The sequence below is a fragment of the Calidris pugnax genome, unplaced genomic scaffold (assembly GCF_001431845.1).
Source record: "Calidris pugnax isolate Ruff unplaced genomic scaffold, ASM143184v1 scaffold56, whole genome shotgun sequence".
Classification (NCBI taxonomy): domain Eukaryota; kingdom Metazoa; phylum Chordata; class Aves; order Charadriiformes; family Scolopacidae; genus Calidris; species Calidris pugnax.
The window spans coordinates 12,618,645-12,639,755 of NW_015090839.1; positions in this window are offsets into that span (position 1 = coordinate 12,618,645).

A 21,111-nucleotide genomic window follows, 5' to 3' on the forward strand; every position below is an offset into this window, starting at 1 on the left:
GTTACTGGTATTAAGTAATGTCTGATATATCTTCTGCATTCTGTTTGTTTGTTTCTGTACTTTTTTTTTTTTTTTTTTTTTTTTACAGAATTTGGTTGCAATTTAACAACAAGTTCTGAAATATTTCCTACTTTTTCAGCTTTTAGGAGAGATTGTATCCAGACACAGATGTTCAGCATGAAGCTGTGTCACTGATTTATTTAATGGAGTATTTCTGTTACTATTTTTTATTATTTTTACTTCTGCTTGTTTGTCCATACTCTAATAGGTCCTCTTTGTATTCTGATATCTGATATTTAATTTTTCTGGTCCTTTTTTCTGAAAAAGATGTTGATCTATATTGCCCCAAATGATTCTTTCTTTAGTTTCAGGAGGGAAAATAGTGTAACATGTGCTATCATCTAATCCTCTGGCATAGTGGCCAGTTTAAATCAAAGACTGTATGTTTATGTTAGCAGTTCAACCACTCAATCTTAGTTACTTTGGAATTCCTTCAAGTACGATATAAATTTTTTTTTTTTCTTTAATTTATGAACTTCTTCCAGTCCATTCACTTTTGAAAATTCGAATCTCTGACAAACCTTAAACTTTTAAAATAGAAAGGATATCCTTAATATACTCTTGTCCAACAAGATAATTTAGAATTTTCAATATTTTTATCCTTTTTAACTGGCTTTCTTCTTCTCTTGGCAGATCACCAACTCATAGTTTTAGGCGTGTAAGTTTTTATTCAGGTATTCTTTAGTAAAGGTAGAATCTGCAGAGATCTGTATTCCAACCTTTATTTTGATAAAATTATGTTACCGTTATTCTTAGGAAGTTTCTGCTTCTAGGGAAAGGATTATTTACTTTTAAATGTTTTATGTTACGAAAGTGAAACAAACAATTAGCCTAAATATCAGTCTGGGCTTTCAGAAGAAAATTAGCTTGGATTTTGCAATCCATAAAGTACAGTATCCAACTGCTATGAATTATGTCTTCACCTAACAAAACAAAGGCTTGTCCTCGTAGGCCAATCTATTTTAGATGCAAGTGTCCTTGGACAAAAAACGACCTGTAGGTTTGCATAGACTCAGCATGGTTTTCTTTTGCCCAAAGGAATTGCAGAAGCTCAGTTTGCGCTTGTGTTTTGGGGGCAAAAGGGAGAAAAGCCAGCGTGAAAACAGTGTGAGTTACGTTCAAAACCATTGCCCACAGCAGGGAAAAAACAATTGCTTCTTTTCCGGTTTCTGGTGACTGGCCATATGTGCAGATCATAGTACCGTGGTACAAATCCAAAATTGTACATTCAACATGGCTTCCTTATGTTATTTCTGGTTTCCAAAAGCCAGGTCAAATTACAGAAATTACCAGATACAGGAATCCTCTAAACTATAGCTTGACATTGAAATGCTGCCCATAATGCATGACGTATTAAAACTTCCATCCAATTGACATCCTCTAGACACGGGTCTAGTGCTGGTTTGTAGCATCAGAAAGATTCAGGAGTTCCCAAGTATCACTAAGTAGCGCTTAGTTTTAAAAGAGACGTCATACAGGAGAATGGTGTACAGTGCTTTTACCTCCACATTTTGTTATTGTGGCCTTAGATACGAAGCAGCAATTTTGCATGCTTTGCTTTTCATCTCCATTGTTCACTACCTAAGGTAAACTAGACAACTCACTCATCATTTCCAGGACAGGTGACAAGGGAAAACAAAGACTGAAACACATTTATTAATATTTGTTTGTAGAGAGATGTTATTGGGATTAACTTCTATCTTCCCATTTGAATAGGATTAAAAGGATTAGCTTGAATAATAGAAGCATACAGCACATTATAAATACTTATGCTTCATTTAATTAATAGGTTTGGATATGAACATAAAATACATCAAATTATTCCAGAATAGCCTATAATTACATTATTTTTAAATAATAGAAAAGAAACTCATGAGTCATTAATAAGGAGATGACTTTGGAAAAAGGCAAACTCATTCAGCAAATATAATGTTTTACAAGACACATTTTCTATTTATATGTATAGTTAATAACATCTATTATGCAGTCTTCAACTCAGAAGCCTGTGTTTGCTGAGAAAAGTACTTTAAAACAGAGATTTAATTACATGGTGTGAGACTTCTTTTGGCATCATCAAGAGGGAGAAAGTCATTTGTGTTTTAATGAAATGTTTTGAAGGAGAAAAACAACTTCAGTTAAGTACTCCACAAGTTTCAAGCAGTAGGGAGAGAATTCAGATTACAGTTTGTTCTTCCTGACATTTATCAGCATAAAAATGGCTAAAAAATATGCTATATTTACCTTGTTATGTAAGATGATTGCACAATTTCTCATCTTCTTTATTCTTTTCTTCTTTTTATTTTGAGTAACAGAAACAGTAACAGCATCCTGAAAGCGAGCCGAAGAGGGGGAAAGGATCATTTAAAATAACGTTTACAGTGCTTTTACACAGATTTTGTTAAATGAAGCAGGTGTAAAAAGAATATATGCAACGTGAGACAAGGATGCAAGATGTACACACACGTCTGTCTCCTTACCTCCTTGTTTAAAAAATGACATTTTCCCCCATAAAGTGTGTTGACAGCAATAGCTTCTGTGTCCCCACCTCAACATTAATTGTAAAGCTGTTTTACAGATATGAGACTGATGTAGCCAGTATGTTGTTATCTTGGCTAAGGTCATCCAAATCTAGGATCCCCAGGCAGTAATACCGTGGTTTGACATTAGGAAACACAGTGATCGCTATAATATGAAAGCCTACAGATAATTTCCTTTAGTTAGTGTCCATGCAGGATTCTATTTTCTTTTCTGTTGCTTACGGAAGAAATAAGAGAAGCACTTTACAGTTCATATTGCAGAATCCTTCTCATTTCTAGCACTGTGCTCTGCCAGAGTATCACTTTGAGATGTTAAACACCTATATGAACACACTTATGCAGGTAAACCTTGTGTATTTCTTTAGCAAATCAGGACTTTCCTCTATTGACTCAACAAACTATCTTTCTTTGACACTGTATTTGCTTTAATTATTGTAGAAAAAGAGGCCTGCTGCAAGTTAAGGGGGAGCAGCAGTAATGTAACTTTTTTTACACCATCCAAACAGTTTCAATGCTGCTCTGGCACTACCATGTGAGTTTGGGAAGGGTTAGTCCAGTTTTCATAGCCCTCATCTCCTTTGAAATTTCAAAGTTGCCACTTAGTCTTAGCTCTGGAGGAAGCATCCATGGTAGGGCAAGCTGTGCAGTAGTAAATGAACCAACATCATCAGAAGATTTCATGAAATAGCCAGAACAGATGGAAATAATTTTCAGTCACTATTGATCTATGCTTGCTTTGAACCACTGAGCTAAAAATAGAAGAGCTCTATTTTCTGTAACTACTTAGCATCCTTTATCCTCCTGTTTCCTTTTTCCGATTTTTGCCTGTATTTTTATTATGAAGAGTATCTCAGTTTAAAATTTAAATTTGGTGACTACGGCTGTCAATAAAAGTAGTTCTAAGAGGCTGGGTTACCTTTTTTGTCTTCTTCCACCATTACCTCCATCTCCACTTCCCACACATTACCTTTTCTCTGCTTACCAGATGTTTTTTTCCTCTCTCTCTGATATCATCCTTGACTGATTTTCCTTTTCTCCTGCCCACTCCATTTCCTGAGCTGCTTTAAGGCCTTTTCACCATTCTTTTCTCAACCTCCACTCCTTGCAGGGATCTTTGCTTACAGGTTCTGTGAGTGGGTCTCGTTTCAGAAAGTATCTTGGAATGTGTTTGAGTGCTTTGCTAAATAAGGATGTCTTGGCTGCCCCACCACATTACTCATTTCATTATTCAGCAGCTGACCTTTTATTGAGTGTTTTAACACATAAAACAAGTCTTAGCACAAATAGGGAGGTAAACCAATTAAACTATGTACCCCTGTTTAATCCTTTTCCTCATTTCTGATTCATTCTGGACTCATTGTTTTGGGCTGGATCTTGAGAGGAATTTATTGCAAAGCGATTTATGTAACCACATCAGTTTAATTTTTTTATTATTATTGAGAGATTTTAAAATTGTTTAAACTAAGAATCTCCATTTTAAATTCGTGTGGATCACTGAATGTAGTTGAACAAAACTGTATGCAATAGCTATTGAACGCCAGATGTGTATGCAATTGTGCACTATTGATTTCACTAAGGGTTCATTAGGTGTTCAGTCTTCGTTTCAACGTGACATTCGATAAAATGCTGTGAAAAAATGCGAGACTGTGTGTACATGCATGGAAACACACATGTGCACACACACACGTGCATGCCTACACACAAGCAGAGTACCCATTTTCTATTTCCAGTATCTCATTGATTCTCAAATCTCCCTGGCATGCAGTTTTGCATTAAGAACTAAATACCTTTTGAAATTTCCTGGATTTAGGTAGAAGAAATACAGTTTAAAATTGTAAGTAGATGGTTGTGGCATTCCTGTCTACTTCATATATATGCTGAAAAGTGGAGAGTGGATGGGAGAGAAATTCTCTGCTGGAAAAAAGACCTAGTATGCTGTTGCCAAGTTTTAACCCAGAGGGAATTTCTAGCCCTAAGTTATAAATTCCAGAAAATAGGGGCCTATAATAGAAACACTGACAGAACCTTAACTATAGCATTGCTAAAGGCAATGCTGCAATAAAATGGAATGACCTGTGAGATAAAATGTTTAATCTTTTGAGTGAGATGTGGCCTAATAACTCAGAAGCAGAGATGGGGGATGATTCAGGCTCTTCCTTGCAGCCTCTTATGTGCCCTTTATGAAATTCGCTGTCACTCTCAGCTGCTTTTCCCTTTCAGGCTGAATCTTGTTTCACTCCATAGCCAAATGGACTAGAAGGGTCATAAAGAACCAATTTATGGCCCCTAACTTTTCAACAAAAACTATTTTTCAAAATGTAAATTAATGACAACAGAAGTGGAAGGATCAGGAAAAACACCTTTGCACATGACAGGAATAATAGAAAGAGAGAAATGGGTGGTACAGATGCAGTTTTGAGTCTCTCTCCTATTTCCCACTAGTGTCTTTCCAAGAGAGGAAATCAGCATTTGAACCTTCCTTTATATTACTGAAAACAATTTTGTGAAACTCTTTCTTTTCAAAATCAAATTCTAAATCTTGTTCTTGTGTTTATTTGTATCATAGGAGAGGTAAATAAAACCCCTGCATATTAAAAGATAGACTCACATAGGTTTTTGAATTACATGATTGATATTAATTTTACATGACATATTTGTCTGTGATAGCAAGTGGAACTGGGCATAATGACCTAGGAGGTCTCTTTAAATGCTACATCCCATCAAATAAAGAAAGATGTAATCACTAGGCCTGTAGTGATCTCTCTCTGGTCAAAAATCTCAGATTTGTTAGAATTCCACTTACTCAAAGAGTGCCCTAAGTCAGAACAAGGGAATGCCAGTGTCTACAGGACCAGATCCAGGTTTCTGTCTGCAGATTTTTTATTTTAATTATTTTTTGCTATCCTAGAAGCAGGAATAAAAAAGACCTACTCTCTCTTAGTTGTTTTTTATCCACTGAATGCATCTACCTGAAGATTCTGGTTTAAAAGCAAGGTTATTTGAAAGTAAATTCTTTGAAAGTCTGTAGGTAATTTTTCAACCTGGTACATAAGGAATTAGACGCGTCCCATTAAAAACAGCTGGAATTATGTATGTAATTCCTTGCATACCACCCAGAAAATTTACCCTGAGCCTCTAGCCACTTCTGTTTCCCAAACTTTCCTAAGGCTAAAATCACTATGAAGAACATCTGGGCTCTGTTCTTTGGGGATTTCTGTTTTATTCTATCAATATTTTCCCTCATTTTAACACATGAAAATTGTAATTAGATACGCCCATATTAGGCATATGGGAACATCCATTGTAGATGACGCTCCCAGGAAAATCTGGTTTGTGAATCTCCTGTGCTTGCCACTATTATACCTGTCATTTCTGATTCAGTAGCACTTTGCACCTGTCAGTCATAGCTAAATGAGGCGCTGTATATTGAGGATGCATTTGCTTGCTGTTGCAGTGCTTACACTTTTTAGGGATTGCACTGGACTATGCAGGGGTAACTTATAAACATACTCCCAAATATTTAAAGCAGAAAAAAATCATCTGGTGATATCTGTAAAAGTGCAATAGAGTGAGTCTAAGGAGGTTAAAAAATAAAGTGCATTTTCAGGATTTCATATTAACCACAAAGAATAAATTGAAAAGAGAACAAAAAAATGGACAACTCGAGTATTCAATGGGAGTTCCTAAATACTTACATACATAAGAACACATTTTGTGATATATATTTTACATATATACATATCTATGCCTACACGCAAATATATATGCATATATGTAGAAATATATATTCTTGCAGATGACTGAGGCAAGATCAGAATGGGCAACTTGACCTTAAACTTTTTATTATCATGATGAGTTATCTATAGATAAGCTACCTAAAGCATGCAGAGGCCATCTACAGTTGTATGGTTCAGCGTTTTTAGCTGTTCTACAATACTTCCTTGGCTGAGGGAAATAAATTATGTCAGCCCATTCCTTGAAACAGAAAGTTTGCTTCCTTTTGTTTATTTGGTCAGGCAAATATTGACTTCACCAGTTCAGAAACATCCTCTAACCACATTTTGATTCAGCTGATTTTGGCAGAGCACCATTACGGAGCTTTACATGCCCTTTTCTATTATAAATGGACAGCACAATGGTATACAGAGTTAGCTTCTAACTTCATAAATTAGAATTACCTAATGATAAGACTGTAAAAATATAATTTTACCAAACTATATATGCATATATGTCTCACTAAGCTTGCCTGTTAAAAAAATAAAAACTCTGCTTAGATAACTTTTTCTTTACCTGAACCCCTTTTCTATAACTAATCTGTAATTTATTCCTATTAGAGATTACTTTACTCTTACTAATAATGTTATTATACTAATTATACTGATTTTCCCCCTTACTTTACTAGAAAAATCTACTGGACAGTATATAAGTGGAAGGAGCCCAGTGTTTACTGAAAGCTCATGCAGGAAAATGGAACTAGATCTTATTGTACATAAGCAAAAGTAAAACATTAGATGTCTGGAAAGGGACGCTTTTTTGCGAAAGAGAAAAGACAGCATTGCAGTTGAATGTGTGCTAAGGTTTGTCATTTCCTTGAATTTGCATAAGATAGTTCCCAGTGTTGAAATGATGCTTTTAAAGAATTGAATGGACCTGGTATGGTCAGTATTCGGTTTCCTTGCTTTGCGTGCTTAAAAAACCAAAATTTATTCCAAAAGCCAGTTCTAATCAATGTCAATGTGTTTATTTCTCACTTATACAAACCAGTGTGCTATTCAGCTCTGAAGATCTGATTGAAAGTGATTTCTGATTTTACCTGATGCAAAGGCAGAAATACATAATTTATTTGCTTTCAGATCAGTTGTTGCTTTTCATGTTTTGCTTTGATTCTTGCTTTCAAATAAAAAAAAACTATATCTTTTGAAATTACTATTTTAAAAGTATTCAAAAATTATATTCAAATTATTTCATAGTTGATCTTGCAAAAAAGTTTTATCATTTAAAATCTAGACAGTTTGCATTGATAGACATCTAATCTAAAATTTTTATTGTTGCATGGAGTAAGATTGGTTGTCTTGAAGTTCTCAAAGTTCACCTCCAATACTGATATGTTATCCAAATTGTCTCAAAGTATTGTCCAGGTAAGTATAACATCTCTATATTGGTGCTATGTGGAAAGAAATTATTGGTATTGATTTCTATGTCTAATCATAGGTTTTTGAACATGTGCAAAAATATATTACTCTGCATTTAATACAGAAAAGTACCAAACCATGGAAATATATCATAACCATGACTGTCACAACAAAAAAGCTTTATATATTTTTTGTAAATTCCTGTGTTCAGCAAAGAGCTTGTGCAGGTGTATCGCAAGAAATTCTCTACTTCACAAAGCAGTTTTTATTAAGGTTATGTGGAGTCTTCTGAAATGAACTGTGTATGTGTGTTCATGTGCACACATTTGTGTGTGTTGCACAGACAGGCTTTTGTATGAGCTTTGGCATATTGCATGTGGCAGGCTGCTGAAACATGAATAAAGACAGTAGGAAAAAGGCAATGCACATCCTGCTGGTAATCAAGGGAAGGGATTGCTGCAGCCTTCCCTTGTGCCAAATCTCGAGGTTTGCCCAGAATCTCCCAAGATCATTTCTCAGCCCCTAGATTTTCATGTTGAATTATCTGTCTTGTTTGCTAAATGAAACTACATATTATTTTATTTAAACCACATGAGGTAGGTGTATTTGACTTCCTACTAGGGAATGCAATATTTAGTAATTTCAGTACACCCAATTGTAAAAAGGTGAAGCATATTTTGTGAATGTAATTTGGGGGTAATTTTAAATGGCATACCTTTTCTCTCCAACTCCTTTCCACAGCCTGAAGCTGGAAACATAAAGTGCAGCTCATATGTTCTTTAAAATTTACTCCTGAGAAACACTGACCACAAAAGTCAGTAAACATTCATCATGAGCTTTAGGCTACTTTCCTTGGATTTGGCCTCAGGCTAAGCTGAGGGCTAAAAACATTTCATGAGGGGGTTACAGTTTTAAGAAAAATAAATATATTGCTAGTACAGCATGGTTACTCAGCTTGGTCTCATGCTGGAAAAATTCCATCTCCCAACAAATACACAGAATTTTATGTTATCCGTCTGTCACATTATAACTGATACTGTGGTTGTAAATCACCAATATGCTAATCAACATAGCTGTTGTGACCTACTTACCACATATTTCTGCCAGAGCTTCCCATAACATGTCACATTGAATCCACTCTGAGAAGTACAAACCAAATCTACTTCAACCCATTTAGCACGATGATTCTGGGGAAGAAAAAAAAAAAAAAGAGGAGCACAGCAAAGCAGAAAAGCTAGGTCAAGTTCTCTTGTTAATCCTGGGCTTCTGTGACATAAAGTCGTGTTTGCCACCATGTACTGCCATAAGCAATGACATGATTTCTCTTGAAAAGGGCTACAAACAGAGAGGAGAAAGCACCCATCCAATACTATTTCCTATATCACAGAGAAAACTTGAAAGATTCCTCACTAAATGGTTGGTTGTCTTAACGCAGTTACTGATCTCTTTAAGCTAAACAATGCCTGCAATAAAAGGATTTGTTTTTTAAAAAATTGATTGAATTTTTAAGCTTTCATCTTCCTTACAATTTTTGTTTGGTATTCAACCCTATCTGAGGAAGGTCTTTCTACCTAAACAAAATAAAAACACATGGGGAGGCATAATGCGAAGATATCGTCTTTAATTTTTTCTAGATATTTTAACAATGTATCCATAAGGTATTTTAATTGTTCCAGGGGAGTTTAGGTTTGCTTCTTTATTTTTAAGTCTTATATATTTCGGTTTCATAATGTATCATTAAAACAGGATAATGAAATGGAATTGAATATATTCACAGAAATTGTAGTGTTAATATTCAGCTTAGAGAGTAACATCAGTGCAGCTATCTTACAGCGTGAGGAAATGGAGCTAACATAAATTATAACAAGAAGTGTTACATCAGGTAATCTAATTGATGCTACTGGGGACCCTCTATTCCACCATTTTTGATTCACTGTCTCTAGGATATTACAGATGTCTAGGGCAGAATAAAATTTTCCTGGATGAGATGTAATGTAAGAATTTGAAAGTCTCTATCTTCAGTGAAGATTTCCTCGTGCCTTTTTAGAGGAAATGCCTTCAAGCCTGCTGCTCTAGCCAAATTCTAGCCTAGAGAGCCACAACATCCCTTCCTGAGTTCTCTGTGAGTTCCATTGCACACACATATAAGAAGAACAAATTAGAATGTACTCAGACAAAAATTTATAGAAGCAGAAATGCTGTTATTTGGTAAACACTGCAAAAGAGCACTTGAAAATACTAATTTTAACAATAGTTTAAAGCTCACTATCTTATGAAAAAGAGAAGTAACTGATGCACGGCTCCTCTCTGAGTCATTTCTTATTCTCACCCTGACGGTCAAGTTAGTCCTCAGTGTTGTGGGATCGAACAGTGTTTTCCACTGCAGACATGTGACTTCTACTGAAAAGAAGCAGAGTTTCACTTAGGCAGCAAAAAGCAGAATTTGTTTCTCTGTCTCAAATGGAGTGCTTTAAACTACGCTGCAATAATCACAGATGCTCTGCTCTTGGCAGAATGCAAAAAGCTTGATAAAGATTCACAAGATAGCTCCATCAGGTAAAGATGCCATCAGTCTTTATTACCACTATTATCTTAAAGCAAATTTCACCTAAACCAATATGGAATTAAACTTACAAAAAGAGTGGGGAGGAAGCTATGAATTAATATAAAATGATTAACTACTGAGGCCTAGTGAGCTTAATCCTAATCAAGACCAAAGGAAAGAACAGGAATCAAAGATGTAGAGCACCATAGTAATTTGTTCCTGTGCTGACCAGAGCAGCAAAAATGAGAGTCTATCATGACAGCATCTGCTAGTGAGTTAAAATGCCTGTAAGCATAGTTTATAGTTAACATTTGTTCAAAGTAGATTTCTTTAAGGAAATAGTTTAATACTTCAACTTTGTCCTCCTAACTTCATTAAATTTCAAAGGTTATGTCCAACTTCATCATACTTTTTTGTCTTCTTTTTAAAGACAAAACTGTATAGTATATTTTCTTGTTAATTTTACAGCTGGAGAATATTGCTGGTTTTTTACAGAGACTCCAGTGGTCATTATCACAAGATAAATTCCCATAAGGCCTAACAGAGTTTTCTAGGATTTTCTGAACTATGGAACACTTGCCTGTCTTGCCCTATTTTCTGAAAAGCACAGTAGCATGCCTTGAATCTGGTCAGATAGGGAAGGGAAGATCCTTTGAAAGCAGAAGCAACACAAAATCATTTGTGAAATACTGCCTTAGGATTCCATCACTTTCAGTCGCCATTACAGAATCCTTAATAATGAAATGAAGTCATTGTAATAAACCCTTCTTCAGGACTTTGAACCCTAACTAATATATATTTTTTTAATTCATTGATTTAAAACAAGGAAAAAGAATATATTATTTTTTTTTCTGGAAAGCAACAAAATTTCACTTACAAACTCAAATGCCATGGCTAGGAGAAAAGAACAGAATAAAAAAAAAATCCACATTCTATTAAAAGTCTTCTCACAAATCCTGCCTTTTCTTTCTCTGTATCTCTGAAAGCATCTATAATGGTAGCATAATCAAAAGAAACGGGCTTGAATACTTTAAATTCTGTTTTCTACTTATAGCCCAAATGATGTGCCAGCATCTTGGAATTGTTAGGCCTCCATCACAGGAAAGTTTCATAAAGAGGAAGAAATATAGTTTGGCCTGAACATATCAGAATATATTCCAGTGTTTTACATCTACTACTGTTTCCACACAACCTGGCTGGGTGCTAACGAAGTCACAACTATTTAAGCAGGTTTTATTGCTGAATTTCCACTCACAAAAAAATATGGTGGAACAAATTTTAAAGTGGTGGTATAACAGGTGTAATACATAAGTGTGAATGGTGCAAAGTCGATTTACACTAGGAAAGGGTGCACAGACCTGAGGAACAGGTTATAGCACTTGCTCAGAAGAGTCCAGTAGCTTGCTGAAAAATTTCTGACATAAAGAAAAAGCCTTTGAATAAATTCAAGCAAGGGGACACTGAAGAACATACCTGTGGGATCTATCACACACTTTATATTTTTAGCACTATGCAATTACTGCTCCTATTCATACCAAAGTTCACACGTAGGATTCTTGAGTCCGTGTACGTGATAGAGTACCACTACTTTCAGGGGAAAACAGCTCTAATGCTATCTATATTGCTAAGAGTCTTACTAAAGATATTGTGCAAAATAATGCCTCTGAGCCTCAGGATATGATTTTACACATTCCTAGTGTGTTACCTAACTCCATTACTAAGAATGCATTCTGGCAATCTTCCTTTGAGGATGAACAAATATTACAGGGAACATGCTACATGCCAGATGAACAGCCTTAGCTTAAAGTCCTGCCAGATGAATATGTTGCCTTTTTTGGATTTGAAATGCATTTTAAATCCAGAGCAGCATGTTGCAATCTCATGATGTGCCTATGATCCCATTAACAGAGCCAAAAAGACCTTGGAAAAAAAGGTAGCCATGGATTGGAACAATATAGTAATTACTCCTATATCTTGTCAACACTTAAGTTACCAAGAGTGGCTGAGATAGAGAAGTTAGGGATTGCAAAATCTTAAAATACTACATTGAAAAGCTTTGCTGTACTGTCCAAAATTCAGACCTTCGGTAGGAAGAATGACGAGATTAATGAATAAGATATCCAGATAGTTTCTCTAGGTAATAAATTATAAACAAGAATGTGTATTTGCATACCAGAAATGCTATAGGGATACAAACCTTGAGTCTCTTTTGCTTCAATGAATTTGAATCTTCCAGTGGCTTATTTTTATTTGCTTTGTTTTTGAAAATAAAAAGGCAGGTAGAAGGCTAACAAAAAATGTATCCAAATTTTTCCAGGTGATGTAGTTTCAGTCATATCTCTAAGATAAACCCCTTATGTCACAGGTGTGAAAGTCTTCATAAGAGTTAGTGTAGCATCCTGAGGTTCATGAAAACAAGACATTTTGTGTACATCCCATATAAAACTCACCCCTTAATATGGATGCAAAATTGTGAACTTCATACTTCGCAACAAAAAAATCTGCTTTAATAAACTCTGATATAAATTGTCTCTTTCTCAGAGACATGGACAGTGAGATAGACTGAACCCTCAGCAAGTTTGCCAGCAACACCAAGCTGTATGGTGCATGCTGGAGGGAAGAGATGCCATCCAGAGGGACCTGGACAGGCTTGAGAAGTGAGCCCGTGTGAACCTCATGAAGTTCAGCCAAGCCAAGTGCTAGGTCCTGCACCTGGGTCATATAATACATAAGTGTAAATGGTGCAAATAGGAACTCAATTCACCAGCAGTCAAACAGATCAGCTTCTCCAATTTTATTTTTTTTCCAGAAAAAAACTACCAAAGCCAACACCAACAAAACCCCACAAAACCCAACACTTCCTTATATATGTAGTGTTAATTCACTTCTTAGAATGAAATATATTTGTTTCTTCTGCGTGAAAATTAATATGGGAATCTCTAATCATGAAAGATAAAACTTTTCCAAAAGGCTGATGCAGGCCTAGGAAGCTAGTAAGAACACAGTTTTAATGCAGCATTATAATATTAGCCAGATGGCCACAACAAGAAATTTGGGTCTGTGTCTGGACGAGAAGAATAGCTGTATTTAAACCCAGAGCTCTTATAGAGGATGCACCTCTGTTCAGAGATGGATCCAGTCTACCCAAAGACTTTGTTCACAACAGTGATTTTGGCTTGTGCTCAACAGCACACATATATTTACATTTAACACACCAGTGAATCACAATAGGACTTCTTAAATCACAGCACCATAATCCTCATCATTTTCAACTTACAAACCACGCCACCACCACAAAATGACTGTTTCTAATGAGGGATAGCATGCTAATTATTTAACTGCAGTAGTAATTTAACTACTCTTTTGTTAACACATTCCACTATTTAACCACTTGCACTCTCTCTGGTTCAAATTCTGCAGTCCTTAATTGAGAAAAACTTTTATTAGTGCCAATATATCTTTTGTATGTAGTGGATTGGGCCATTTATTGTATCTGTGCAAGGAATAGTGATAGCTGTCTTCTGTCTTTCGTTAGCTTTAAATGCAAAACATTTCTGAAACCCTCTCTTCAGGTTGGCATTACCTTAATCTTGGATATATCTCCAAAGATACCAGTCTTTTCCTATCACTTGACTGGGCAAACAACACCTTTTTTTATGGAACATAAACATAACTGAGTACAGTGATTTATCCTTGCATTACACTACATACATGTATGTGAAAAGAACAGAAATTTGTGAAACCAAATAGTGATTAAGGAATGGTTATGAAGAGGTGATAGTGGGTTTAGCTGAAGAAGATATATTAGTAGGAAATTATTGAGAATAATTTGAAATGCCTTTCAGAAACTACAGATAGTTGGCACACCACTTAATTACATTATAACACTTGTATATATTTGTATATCAGGTTTATATATAGACATATATTTATGGTATGTGTATTGTGGAAAACACAAAACTTTGTTCACTAGTAGAAGCTTCATCCTATACCAATCAATCTGTTACTGAAAGTGTACTTTTTTTCATTAAGTTATCCAGAAATTATCAGGTAGAAAGGCTACTTTGTAGCTGGCTAGTTTCCTGGTTTCCTTTAAGTTCTTATCAGCCATCTATAACCAGAATAAAACACACTTACTGCAGTGAGTGAACAGTATTGAATTTCACTCTGCCACGGCACAGAATTCTGATACACTCAAGGTACCACAGAAAAGAGGATCTGAGATCCTGTTACCATGCTTGCTGTACTAATTAGATAAACTTTTGTAAGTAGAGAATAAGAAAAAGATTACTAAATTTATATTGTCAGGAAATACTTATTTCATTTTTGTTCTTTGTAATCAAACAGAAGATATTTAGAAGGTTCTAAGCTCCATATTAGTCATTACCAGTTTTTTTGCCTTTCTCAAGCTTTTCTATATACAGCTTTCACTGAAGTAGTTAAAATGAAGCCTGGACAATTTGCAATTAAAGCAATGAATATTGTAGGGCTGTACTTCAAAAGTGCTGGAGAAGTATCCTTGGTTAACAGTAAAAAATAAAGAATAAATTAGAGATGCGACGCACGCAGAAGTCCATGGTCAATCTAAGTACAACTTTGTTAAAGGATAAAATTACCTTCTGAGTGATCATATTACCATGCAAAGCATTATAAAGAAACTAAAGCAAAGCAACAGAAGGTGAAAAATAATAGGGAACATAAAAATATCAAGAGGTTCACCTCACGGCTTTTAGGAAGATTTAAAAATATGCTTTCTTTTATTAGCAAAGAAACAATCCTCATCTTTGGAACCATCAGTCTTTTCTGCGTGTTTCACAGTATCCAACATCTTCAACTTTAATTGTGAATCTGTTTATATTCCTAAAGAAGGTCATTCCCAATTACTAATGAAAATCATACTTCTGTATTTAGAAATTACTTTTTGTAAACAGGTCTGTTGAAAATTGTGCTTTTCATTGGAATTCCTGCAATTTGTATTTGTCAGTTGAAAGCTGAGGGAGAAACAAAACAAAAATGGAAATCAGCTTCACCAAAGCTAATTTGCTTTTAAATGTGATTATTTGTGGAAGCATTTTTTTCCCATCCATGGTATTTATGTTGGAAATAATACTGTCTTTTGCTTTGTAACACTCCAGGGAATTTGACTTCCGCATCATAAGCATGTTCAGATTTTTCTTTTTGCAGTTGAGACCAGTTTTAAATGAAGTGAAATTTCAAGAAAACTGATCAGACAAATAGATTTGAAGATCACATTATAAGTACTTTAAGTAGTTACCAATAAAATCCAGAAGAAAAAGAAAAAACAGACTTTTTAACTGTAATTAATTTAGTATAATCTAGATATGCACTTTTATAAAGCTTCTGTAACAGGAAGGTTTTGCAGCTTCCCATGTTAGAAGGGAAATAATTTCTAAAAGAATTTGTGGAGGCTAAATTATAAAATTACTTTTATCATCATGAGCGTAAGGTTCTGATAGAGAAAAAAACGCAGGCATATGACATTTTCTAAAAAAACATCAAAGCAATGCAATTTCTCTGCATTGTGAAATGCCTTGCACAGGCATAGTGGCACAGATAGGCAAAAGATAGAATACAAAATTATAAATACTATCAATTTTCTTGATTGAAAACTATAGCTAATCACTGGCTGGGGTCAGGAACTATTCTACCCACTTTTTTTCCCTTTACAGAAGTTTCAGAATTTATTCAGTTATTTGAGTTATCTTGGATCCTTGGACATTTAAATTAATGCTAAATTTAGCAAGTTGAAGCGATTTTTTTTCCACACGGAATAAGGAATATGAAGATTTTAATTATTATTTGCTACATATTTATATATTATTTATATATATTATATATTTTATATATGTGATATACAATTATATAATAATCGACAATGTTATTAATACTTCAGAAAATATTATTTCTATCCACAGAAAAGAAGCAGAAAGTTAAAATGGAAGTAGTGCCTAAATATCAGAACCTCAAAGACAGATGTAGTAGTATTTCAGCAGTTCAGATGAAACAAGCTTTATTCACCAAAACCTAACTATGTGAATTCTGCCACTCCACCAATATGTACTGTCTGTTTACATTTTTCTACTCCAAGCTAACTGGGTTCTTACTTGTAAAACTTTAAATAGAGAATTGATTGTAGTTGGTCTTTTCCATCTCTGAGTGCTATGATACTAAGCATATGTCCATGCTTCTGTAGTTAAAGGCAGACATTCAACTGATGACAAAATGAAAAATGCAAGCGAAACAATATCATTTACAGATGAAAGAGATGCTGTTAATACTTTGATTATTGTGATACAGCATCAATTATATACTGGTAAATTTCAATATTTCATGTATATATTTTTTTAAGCTGTACATGTTTCACTTATATAAAGGATGTGAATACCCATGCCCTGATTTTGGACACAGATCATTTCGAACTGTTGGCTAGTAAATGTGTTTTGGGAACAGAAATTCTCTGTGGTGAAGACTGCAGTTTTCCAAATGGAGCTAGCTACTCATCCAGTATTAAGTTGTAAATCTGTCTCTCTACACAGAAGGCCTATGTTCCTATAGATAAATTAATGGCTCTCTCACCATTTAAAATATTCTACAAAGACAGAGCCCTTAAATGGGCTGCCAACTAAAAAAGAAAAAAAAAAGATGAAAATACAAAATCAATTAGATATACAATAATCAGCCACCACAACCAAACTAAATGAGTTGTGTGAGCCGAAAACAGATGAAAATTGTTTTTTTAGTGCCTTTAAAATGCATCATGAAAGGCCAACATATTAATGGTTTGGATCTATTCCACTGAATAAACTGTTTTTCTAGTGATAAATCAGTGACACAATTAGCAGCATATCTTATGAAAATCAGTAGCTGCAGACAGAATTTTTACTTATACTGATGAAATTATGGATGAAAAAAATGATTTATTATTCATTTCCATGCACCAATTCTTTAAATAGACACCTTCCATTAAGTATAAAAATCTTCCTAAAGTTTTGAAGGAGATCTTGGCTCTTGGGAAGGAGGTTGGACACACTGCAGTTCCATGGCACCTGTCAGTCAAAGGGACAACACCTCTATTTTAGATACCCATTAACTTTTTCACTGTCCAATTATAACAAGAATCTGGAGCTGTCATTGTCTGTTAAGTGATTTCTGACAAATAACTGAAGTACTGCTGTGTTCTTCAGTTGTGACAATTGTTATTTTTAGTGGTAAGGGAAGAGAAAGTGTTGCAGTTATTTTACTTGGATACGAAACAGGTTCAGTTTAAACAGTAAAGCAGTAGTTGCATATGGATAATCCATTATGAAGGTCTTAAAAGAGTAAGGTCACATTAACGAGGTAGTTTTAATTAATGTATTTTGGTACTAAGAGCAGAAATTGATGGACAATCACATTTTTTGTAGAATGAAGGGGTCACGCAAAGTACGTTGCATATGTGTGCACACAACTAGCTCAAACTGCATTCCTTCTTTTTCAGTTCTTTGCAGACTGGCCCAGGATTGCAGCACAGCCTTAAGCAATTTGAAAAATGTGTGTTCTGTTAGTCAAGATTAATAGACTGTTTTGAGATATTTACGCCACGGTACTGTGACACCTGACGCTGAACTTCACTCCTTCATGATGGTAAGAAACAGGAGGAAGAATACAGTTTTTGGTTTGGTTTTCTGTGGGTTTGTGTTGGGGTTTTGGAGGGGTTTTTTTGGCTTTTGGGTTTTTTGTTGTTTTTTGGTTTGCTTTTTTTTCTGTTTTTTTGTTGTTTTGTTTTTTTTTTAAAGGAATTCCTTTTCTGACATCATCTTCTCTGCTTCAGGGGAGAACATTTACTTCCACATATCAGCCCAGCTGTAGAAATTCCCTGACTGAACTGATGCACGCTGTACTTCTGTCTTTCAAGAAATAAGTTTTTGCAGAAAGGAGCAATGGATTTTCTAAGGATATTTTTTTAACTCCTTGATTCAGACAAAATAATTAAAACAGTTACCAGCTTTTGAAGTAAATGAAGAAGGAAAATCCAAGTCTCCCTGAAAGCAAAGAGCTATTTTTTCCTCACTGTACATTATCTGCTCGTCTTCAAAACCAAATCATCCATGGGAACATTATCCAGCTTAATGACAAAGAGAAATTGGAGGAGTGGGTCAAAGAACTCCTCCAGAATTTCAGCACACATGACTAGGTATGAAGGTGTATTACATGCATGCATTTGTAGTTTAAGGCGGAAAAAATCCATTGCTTCTAGGAAGAGCTGAATTTAATAAAAACTCCTATTTTGCTTTGGGATAACATCTTCCATTGATTTAATCCCTTCCTGTACCTACTTGCATCATATGAGGTAGTTGTGGTTTTCATTTTACATTCAAGTTTACAGCGTGATGAATAGCTATTGTCAGCTTTACTTCACCCTGACCAGTGGCTGCAGCAGTGGGGGTAGGCTAGGGTCAAGGAGATGGCCTCAAATAATCGTCTACAATTTTCCTACCCCTATCCCTAACCCCCTTTACTTAAGCCTTCCTTTCTTTCTCTTTTTTCCTTCTTTCTCCTTTAGTGCTCTATCTATCTTGTTGCTTTCTGAGGTTGGAGGAACTCTAATTAGAAATGACAGATCACTTGATATGTCATAGCTTATTGTTTGTTGCACTTTTAAGATCTTTCCAGCATCTTCTTTCAAAATCATCCCGACTCTGAAGTATGTTTCTAATTTGTATTATAGAAAAATCCTGCCTATTTTATTCGTTCAGGTATTTCCCTTTTGTTCAATGGATTATTTACAACATATTGGAAATCAGCACCTCAAACATTGACTCCATATGATTTGTTACTATATTAAAATACTTGTAAAACCTGGCCTATTGATAATATTTGATTGAGGCTGATTTTGTTTGAATTTTTTTGGCCAAGAAAGTTACAGCTCTTCCCAGAATAAAAGTAGACATAAATTCACTGTGTATAGGCACTGGCAGTTTTCAATGAGAAACCAAGAACAAAAGCAGAAATATTACATAAAGCATGGAGAGGTAGGGATAGAATCACAGAATCACAGCATCTTAGTGGTTGGAAAGGACCTCTGAGATCACCGAGTCCAACCATACACACACAAAAAGGTATAGAATACTAGTAAAGGAAAATTACTGATTAGAGGAGAAAGATGCTGGGAATTTGAGACTGGAAATTCAGAAGCGTAAGTCTCGGACTTGTTTGGTGAGATGGTTGGGAGGAAATGACCAAGCAATTAAGAGCAGGGTGACAGGTAAGGCAACGGTGCAAAGGGCCGGAGTGTGTGAAAGCCTGACCCCACTGAAGAGCGCTCCTCTCCAGGACCAGAGAGGAAGACAGGATTTCTGAGTCTCAGAGCCACCAAAGGCAATCTTAATTCTGGTATCCTTTAACTGTTGAGCGCCTTGAATTTACAAACTGCATATTCTGTTAGGAAAGAATTTACCAGGATCAGGCTGTGCGTTACCATGACTTGATATTGCTTGTGCTGATTTAGCCTTGTGAGTCATAAACAGTTACGTTAAGGTATTACGGGACGGATCAAAGCTAGTTCCAAGCCAATTTTTCAAATATTGTGAGAAATTAAATGAGAAAATTTACTTTCATATTTGAGAAGGAGCAGATACAATCCCCCACTATACCTACAGAATTCACCAAAAAAGTTAGTCCTTTAATTCCACTAAGGAAAGGATTGCAGCAAAATAGTGCTATGGCATGAAAAGCAAAAATAACATATTGCTTTCTTATTTCTAAATCTTAATTTAATGTAAATTACTACATATATAGATAGTTATGCCTTCAGCAAATGTATCTCAGATATATATAAAATTCATACAAAAAATTCATTATTCAGAAGTCTGTTTTCATAGTCCTTGGAGTCTGGAATTGTACCTTCTTTCCTCCTCAGAATGTCTTCCTCTATATGAAAACACAGACCTTTCCTACACTTAAGTCCCCTCCAGTGATCACAGCTATTCTTGCCTCTTCAAAAATGAGCTAAAATGTGTGGTACTTACTTGTTAACAGGTATGTGTACTGACTTGGTTATAATAATGCTGTATGTGCTCTTTTCCTTTTGTTATAGGAAAGGATGTGATTCATGGAGACCTTTGCAGTTAAGGCCCATGATTTCTCAGTATTTTAGAATCCAGGAACTAGGGTCCTGCACATGCTACAACAACGATTTTCATTGGCAGCCAATTAAAATTAGACTACACTTCATTATTAATTTCACTTTGTAATATTCTATTTGCATGTATATCTATGTTTTTGTTTTGTTTTGTTTTTTAATTTAAATGAATGAGGTTTTTAGACCTAATAATGGCACCAATCATCCAACAGAACACAACGAGAAATGCTATGTTCAAAACATCTCCCTTTCATCCACCCATAACCCCAAGTCCTTCACTGCAGGGCTGCTCTCAATCCATTCACCACCCGGTCTGTACTGATACTGGTGACTGCCCTGACCCAGGTGTGGGAACTTGCACTTTTCTTTATTGAATTTCATGAGGTTCACACGGGCCCCCTTCTCAAGCCTGTCAAAGTGCCTCGATATGGCACCCCTTCCCTCAAGCATATCAGTTAGATAAGCGGTATTGCCTTGTAGCGTAAAAAGGGGCTCTTTAAGAACAGATCCATAGAATTCATTAGAGACAGACCTAAAGCAGACCTAGTTTAAAGAGCTACACTAGCCCCTGTCAGGACTGAGATTTAAGGATGTACATAAACAAATATAATAAACAATAACTTGCATATACACTGAACAAATGGTATTTCTATATACATATGTAGCTGTGTCTGTGGACTAATCAGTAAGCATCCC